Source organism: Callorhinus ursinus, unplaced genomic scaffold, assembly GCF_003265705.2.
Source record: "Callorhinus ursinus isolate GAN/ISIS: 27379988/994484 unplaced genomic scaffold, GSC_fseal_2.0 scaffold15, whole genome shotgun sequence".
NCBI lineage: Eukaryota > Metazoa > Chordata > Mammalia > Carnivora > Otariidae > Callorhinus > Callorhinus ursinus.
The window spans coordinates 35,486,793-35,495,231 of record NW_027397077.1 but is presented as its reverse complement, the minus strand read 5'-3'; the positions used below and the strand labels follow the sequence as shown (position 1 = coordinate 35,495,231).

At 41.3% G+C, this 8,439-nt stretch overlaps 1 pseudogene; it reads left to right on the top strand.

Moving 5' to 3' along the window:
* The first annotated feature begins 5,453 nt into the window (after positions 1-5,453).
* LOC112834081 (WW domain-binding protein 11 pseudogene) lies at positions 5,454-8,093 on the top strand (annotated as a pseudogene).
* The last annotated feature ends 346 nt before the right edge of the window (positions 8,094-8,439 follow it).

Genomic DNA, 8,439 nt, shown 5'->3' with positions numbered 1-8,439 from the left:
GACCAGCCAGCTATATAGTCAAAACAGAATTTTCTATGATGTTAGGGATGGGATACAGAACAGAGATGTAGATCTTTTATCCTATCACAAGGTTTTGAGACATATGGACCGTCTAGTTTCTTTACCACGTTCATGCACTAGTGAAGGATCTTGTATCATCTCTCAACCAAACGTGCCAATCACCAGTGAAGGTTATTTCCAACATCTCCCCTAATAACTAACAAACCTTCATATATACATTTCAGTAACAATATTTGAATTAATTACATAGTTCCCTTGATAGTGTGGATTTCTTTTAGGGGCATGTCAAGGTATAGATTAAAGTTATCTTGGGGTGCCTGGGTGGCTCAGCTAGTTAAGCGAACAACTCTTTGATTTTGGTTCAGGTCATGATCTCAGGGCTGTGAGATTGAGCCCCACCTCAGGCTGGGCATGGAGCCTGCTTAAAATTTTCTCTCTCCCTCTCCCTCAGCCCTTACCCTTCCACTCGCATGCATGTTCATTCTCTCTCTTAAAGGAAAAAAAAAAGGTTATCTTACACATACACACAAACCCATAACTCTTTTTATGTTAATGTATTTTTTTAAGTAATTTACCGAGCCTACAGTATTACACATTCCTTTTAAGAGAAAAGGAAACCTACTCAGCTATTTTCATATCTCATTACCCAGAATTTGAATACCTTTTCCTTACCACCTCAGTTACAGTAACATTTACCCTGGAAACTCTGAAACACCTATCCATAAGAGAAGCATAAATAAAGTGAATATTTCAGTAGAAAAGAGGTGGAATAGCAATGGTTATAAGAATGATAACCCATAGTAACCTTGCTCTGAACTCCTTTCCCTCACTGGAAAACTATCTTACCAAAGATGACTCAAATTCAGATATTCTTGCTCTATGAAAACATACATAAGAATAAGTCTATGTATATACAAATGACAGTTATCTCACAAACTGCAGCAAGAAAATGTGTAAGTGTGTTTGAGAGAAAAGGTAGGGAAGATAGGTCATAGACAGACTCTAAAGGAGCTTGAGTGCTAGTCTTTACACTTTAGGTAATTATACCAAAGCAAAATGGCAGAGGGTTTGAGAGCACAGCATACTCAACTTGCTTATCAGTTGTGTAGCACAGAATAAGTCATTTAAGTTTCCAGATCATCAGTTTTCTCATCTACAAAGTATCTATCATAATAGTAGCTGCCAACCCAAGATGCATGTAACTACTGAATGAAACAATGAACACACCAAGCTCAGCACTGGTAAACATTCAATTAATGTGCCCCTGATGAGGTAAATGTCAGTGGTTCTAAAAACAGCCATTAATGTTGGGTGGATAAAACCAGTGCAAAAATATGCCTGTGATAGAGATTGAGTGCTAGGACTGCTATCATCTCAGTAGAAATGCTCACCTGGGGCCTGTGCTGAAGCTGTCCTGAAAGAGGAATGTGTGCCCAGGTGTGTGGTGTGCCCAGGTAGTGGGCAAATGTGTGTGGGGGTCGGTAGTGACAGGCCTTTCTTCTTAGTCACTGAATACAATATAGTGAGGTACAACTAAACTGTCATTTTCAAATTGTTCCTATGCAGTATTAGAGATTAATGGGCTAAAAAATGCCCACCTCAAAGGCTTGACTTACAGAAAATCCTAACTTTATATTTGAAACAAATTTCTCCATATACAGCAGCTAAAAAAAAAAAATTTGGATTTCCCTGATGCCGGGTGATGTTGAGCACTTTTTCATGTGTCTGTTGGCCATTTGGATGTCTTCTTTGGAAAAATGTCTGTTCATGTTTTCTGCTCATTTCTTGATTGGATTATTTGTTCTTTGGGTGTTGAGTTTGATAAGTTTATAGATTTTGGATACTAGCCCTTTATCTGACAGACAAATGAATAAAGATGTGGTATACACACACACACACACACACACACACACACAATGGAATATTATGCAGCCATCAAAAGGAATGAGATCTTGCCATTTACAATGACATGGATGGAACTGAAGGGTGTTATGCTGAGCGAAATAAGTCAATCAGAGAAAGACATGTATCATATGACCTCACTGATATGAGGAATTCTTAATCTCAGGAAACAAACTGAGGGTTGCCCGACGGGGGTGGGGTGGGAGGGATGGGGTGGCTGGGTGACAGACAGTGGGGAGGGTATGTGCTATGGTGAGCGCTGTGAATTGTGCAAGACTGTTGAATCACAGATCTGTACTTCTGAAACAAATAATGCAATATGTGTTAAGAAAAAAAAAAGAAGAAGGAGATAGCAGGAGGGGAAGAATGAAGGGGGGTAAATCGGAGGGGGAGACGAACCATGAGAGACGATGGACTCTGAAAAACAAACTGAGGGTTCTAGAGGGGTGGGGTGGGGGGATGGGTTAGCCTGATGATGGGTATTAAAGAGGGCACGTTCTGTGTGGAGCACTGGTTGTTATGCACAAACAATGAATCATGGAACAGTACATCACAAACTAATGATGTAATGTATGGTGATTAACATAACAATAAAAAATTATAAAAAAACATCAAACCATGTATAACCCTTCGTTTTTAAAATCATCCCAGCAGGTGCCTAGTTGGCTCAGTTGATAAAACATAGGATTCTTGAACTTGTAATCATGTGTTCAAGCCCCACATTCAGTGTAGAATCTACTTAAGAAAAAATAAAAAATAAAATATTTTTAAAAACATGTTTAAAAAAATAAGAAATAAAATCATCTTGGCATATCTTCCTGTGATTCCTCATACATAAGAGTTTGCCAAGGCGGGTTTTTCTATTAAAAAATCTAGTAAATAGAGGTCTATCACCAAAACAACAAAGAGATCTTAATTACAGTTATTCAAACAAGGCCACTATAATTCTCTATTTATTGCAACATGAAAAATGCTCAGAAGACCATCAATAAATTATGTCTTCCTTTTAGAAAATTCTAGACAATTCACTCATGTTTTCCAATACACTATTTGGAAGTCAGTTTCTGATTCAGGCTAATCAGACAGTGTTCTAATGAAATTTCAGACAAGATTGAACTCCAAATTCCATACTTAGAAAACATTTGGGGTCAATGCATTTCTGTGCTGGTAGAACAGTACAAAAATAAGGCCTGGGGAAAAAAGCAGCTGGCTCTACAACAGTTCAACAAGCCACACAAAACTGAAATTAAGCAGTTTATGATTTTGTTGAATTACTTTTGCCTTTCATTCTGTACCCAATATAAGGAGGACCAATAATTTTATTTGTTGGCATGGGAAAAAAAAACAACAAATGGCACTAAGTTATCAAAGATTTAACACACTCATGTTCACACACACATTTAACATATTTAAAAGCATATATACGTGGGCTTTTCTTTTTCAGTTTTTTGATCTTGTATTACCTTATGCCCAAGAGCCCTTCCTCCATTCAACTACATAAGGCTATCATCAGTACTCCTTGCTTCAAAGAAGGGAAGGACAAGCAGCAACAAAATCTCTCTTCTAAGCTTTGCCTTTTAAGAGTTGAGGTCCTGGCAGGGACCATGGATTGGAGAACACAGGATTCTCCACGTGTAGAGGGGGCTGGAAGAGAACGTACAAGGGAGAAAGGAAAGTCAAGGACCAAAGAGGTCTGTTTCATTTAGGCTGAGCCTCAGGGATGGGGGGAAATATTCCCAACATGTATAAGGAATATTTTGTAGATGTTACAACAATATGTTTTTCTGTGTTTATGAATACCAATGTCTAGGCATTGTAGATATAAACCAACCATTATGGAGATTAAGTGATTTTTGTAGTCTTTCAACTAGATGGAGTGTCCCTGGATTTGGAGGACTGGAAGACAGAGAAAAGAGGAAGGTGACTTAGATGCTGAAGGTCCCCAAGACAGTTCTTGCATTTTGTCCCCCAAGAATGAGTCTCATTGTCTTTGACTAGCCAAGTCTAAAGACAACATAAACTCAGTGACTTTGGGTGTTTCCTTAGTTGGACAATTGGACTGAGTGGTGAACGAATCAATGAATTAGTTGTTTTCAGCATTTCTTTTTGTTTCTTATACTTGAGAGAGTCCTGAGTTTACACTTACAATCTTCTGCTAATTATATGACCTTAGGTAATGATTTAAACCGTTTCCTCATTTGAAAAGTGGTGACACTACTTTTATTGGGAGGATTACATGAGAGAATATATTAAATGCACTGTGCCAGGCACACAGTGCTTATTGATAAATGGAAGTTACCATTGTGGTGATTATATTTATTATTCTTATTGAAATACTTTGGAATCAACAAAATCGCGAATTACTCAGTTTAGTCAAGTCAGAGCAGAAGATACAGCTAGAAAAAGTGCATGCAGAGTAGCTCAAATCCCAAATTGTTTACCTACAAGTTAAATTTGGTCCCAAATTCAATTTACTGTAGTCTCATTTGTTCTGGGCAATGTAGCAGGAACAGAGGATGAATAAATCCTGGGGTCTGTCCTCCAGAGTTCACACTAAGTGGGAGGGTGAGACACCTACACAGCATTAAAATAACTTTCTCTGTGTCTGTGCTAAAGGAAATGCTATTAAAAAGATAATAATAAGGGAAAAAAGTAGCTGAGAGGAGGAGGGAATCAGTGTGAGTGAGAATGCTCAGAGAAGACTTAGGGAAGATGGCAGACATGAGTTCAGCCATAAATATATTGTAGACATTCTCAATGTGAAGAAGAGGGGAAAAACTGAGCATGGAAATTTTCTGGGATATCAGTTGAGAAGCAAAGTGAAGTGATGGGTGTCCTACCCTTGCTTTTTTGACATCTACCAGTCCCTTGCAAGCACGCTGACTTTTAACTGCCAGTCCCTATGATTCTGTGCCTGGGCACTTTTTCTGCCATCATTGCAGCCAGAAACACTGAAAGATTAATACCGACCCCAAAGAAGCTCTCAACCTATCATGGCTGATGAATAAATAACCCAAATCTCTTGTCCCTCTACTTCCCAACATGTCCCCAGCAGGATTACGTGCCAGTTGCCCTAGGGATAAGTGTACTTTGGAACAAAACACCCTTTATTGGCTTCCTTTTCTGCTCTTTCTTACTTCTCCAATCCCCTACGGTTGTTACTTGAAATCATTTTCTAAATAGATGACTTGTGTTTGAATCCTTGCATGAAGTCAGACCAAGACTGGTAATATAAGGGAGTTCACAGTTCGGTTCAGCACAGATTTCTTAAACACTTTCTATGTGTCTGCACTAAGCTACACACTGTGGTTTCAGAGATGGATCAGACACACTCCCTGACTATATATGGAGTTTACAGTCTGGCTGGAAATATGAAGTACACTGAAAGTAAGGTATGTTGGTGTTGACTGTATCATAAGCTTCTTCAGGACTGGGATCATGATTGATTTAACTCAATAATTAGTATAATCCACAGCATATGGCAGGTACTCAGTTATTTAGTGAACAAAAAAGCATGGAAATAGGGCACACAGAGGTGAAGGCCCCTATGAGGTAAAAGACGCCGAGAATCATCCTCTCCCCACTTCTCGCGGTGCCAGGAGTCCAGCAGGAGTGTTTTTTTGTTTTAATGAACAAGTAAATCATACAAATTGTCAACATGGGACAGAGATCTACATCATCCACCAAGAGTGGAAAATTTATGAACCCCACAGACCAAGCCCGAAAAGAAGCCCGGAAGAGAGAATTAAAGAAGAACAAAAAACAGCGCATGATGGTACGAGCTGCAGTTTTGAAGATGAAGGATCCCAAACAGATTATCCGGGACATGGAGAAGTTGGATGAAATGGAGTTTAACCCAGTGCAGCAACCACAGTTAAATGAGAAGGTGCTGAAAGACAAGCGTAAAAAGCTGCGTGAAACCTTTGAACGTATCCTGCGACTCTATGAGAAAGAGAATCCAGATATTTACAAAGAACTGAGAAAGCTAGAAGTAGAATATGAACAGAAGAGAGCTCAACTAAGCCAATATTTTGATGCGGTCAAGAATGCTCAGCACGTGGAAGTGGAGAGTATTCCCTTGCCGGATATGCCACATGCTCCTTCCAACATCTTGATCCAGGACATTCCACTTCCTGGTGCCCAGTCACCCTCCATCCTTAAAAAAACCTCAGCCTATGGACCTCCAACACGGGCAGTTTCTATACTTCCTCTTCTTGGACATGGTGTGCCACGTTTGCCCCCTGGCAGAAAACCTCCTGGTCCCCCTCCCGGTCCACCACCTCCTCAAGTCTTGCAAATGTATGGCCGTAAAGTGGGCTTTGCCCTAGATCTTCCCCCTCGTAGGCGGGATGAAGACATCTTATATAGCCCAGAGCTTGCTCAGCGGGGTCATGATGATGATGTTTCCAGCACCAGTGAAGATGACGGGTATCCTGAGGACATGGATCAAGATAAGCATGATGACAGTAGTGATGACAGCGACACTGACAGATCAGATGGAGAAAGTGAAGGGGATGAATTTGTGCACCGTGATGATAACGAGAGAGACAACAATGAAGAAAAAAAGTCAGGTCTGAGTGTAAGATTTGCAGATACGCCTGGAAAATCAAGGAAGAAAAAGAAGAACATGAAGGAGCTGACTCCTCTTCAAGCCATGATGCTTCGAATGGCAGGTCAGGAAATCCCTGAGGAGGGACGGGAAGTAGAAGAATTTTCAGAGGATGATGACGAAGATGATTCCGATGATTCTGAAGCAGAAAAGCAATCACAAAAACAGCATAAAGAAGAATCTCTTTCTGATGGTACATCTTCTGCTTCTTCACAGCAGCAGGCCCCCCCACAGTCTGTTCCTCCTTCTCAGATCCAAGCACCTCCCATGCTAGGACCGCCGCCTCTTGGACCACCACCGGCTCTGCCCTTACGGCCCCCTGGACCACCTACAGGCCTTCCTCCTGGACCACCTCCGGGAGCTCCTCCATTCCTGAGACCACCTGGAATGCCGGGACTCCGAGGGCCTTTACCCCGACTTTTGCCTCCAGGCCCACCACCAGGCCGACCCCCTGGCTCTCCCCCAGGTCCACCTCCAGGTCTGCCTCCTGGCCCTCCTCCTCGGGGACCCCCACCAAGGCTACCTCCCCCTGCACCTCCAGGTATCCCTCCACCTCGTCCCAGCGTGATGCGCCCACCTTTGGTGCCTCCCCTTGGACCTGCCCCACCTGGGCTTTTCCCACCAGCTCCCTTGCCGAACCCGGGGGTATTAAGTGCTCCACCCAACTTGATTCAGCGACCCAAGGCGGATGGTATGAGCGCAGCCACCATTGAGAAGAAAGCCACGGCAACCATCAGTGCCAAGCCACAGATCACTAATCCCAAGGCAGAGATTACTAGATTCGTGCCCACTGCATTGAGGGTCCGTCGGGAGAATAAAGGGGCCACTGCTGCTCCCCAAAGAAAGTCGAGGATGATTCTGCTGTGCCTCTTGCCAAAGCAGCTCCCAAATCTGGTCCATCTGTTCCCGTCTCAGTGCAGACTAAGGATGATGTTTATGAAGCTTTTATGAAAGAAATGGAAGGGCTCCTGTGACAGCTTTTAATGCCACAGCAGGTTTCTGTTCGCATCAGTGGTTCGTGGGGAAAGAGGCTCTTACTAAACTTAGTGAAAGAGAGACTTTCACTGTCAGGGTATTTTTAAATTTCAGTTCAAGGAATATCCTAAAGTCTAGCCTTGTTCAGAATTTATTGCATATAAGAGAGGATTATTTCATTCAGAATAGATTGGTTATTGAAGCAGTGCTGCTAACATCCATTCCCTTTCATACCACCATTTCATCCCATTTGTTCCCCTTCTCCAGTTCTTTGGAAACTTGTGATAGGGGTGGGGAATCTTTGTTACTTACTTGTTTTGATTCTCTTCTTGTGTGCAGTGGGCACTGGAGTAGAGATTTCTGGGGGAAAAAAAAGGTTTATTTTATCCCATCTTGCCTTTTGTGTTTGAGTTATTTTAATATTTTCTTGTAAATATTTTGTAATATTTTAGTGAAATGGATCTCAGTGTCATTTCCTAATACAAAGCAAGATATGTGGGAAGAAAATGTACAATTCTTTGATTAAAATTATTTCCCACTGACCTAAACTTTGAGTGTTTCGTGGAATAAATAAATAAATGTTCTACACCAAGATAAAAAAAAAAACAAAAGCATGGAAATAATTATACAATGTATTTTAAAATGTTCTCTAAGCCTTCAAGTGCTTTACAAAAATCAGCTCATTTAATCCTCCCTGAAACCCTACTAGATAAGAACCATTTGCCCACTGAACAGAGAAAGAAATTGAGCTCAGAAAAGTTGTATCATTAGCTTTTAGGTCACCAAGCTAGGGTCTGACCCAATGTTACCTCATCCCACATTTACTGTTCTCAATAGCTATACCACCCTGGCCCTTTCTCCCTTATAGCCAAGTATGCAATATGTAATTAGGTAGAAATCCAAGAAGAGAAATCTGTCTTCATGTCATCAGG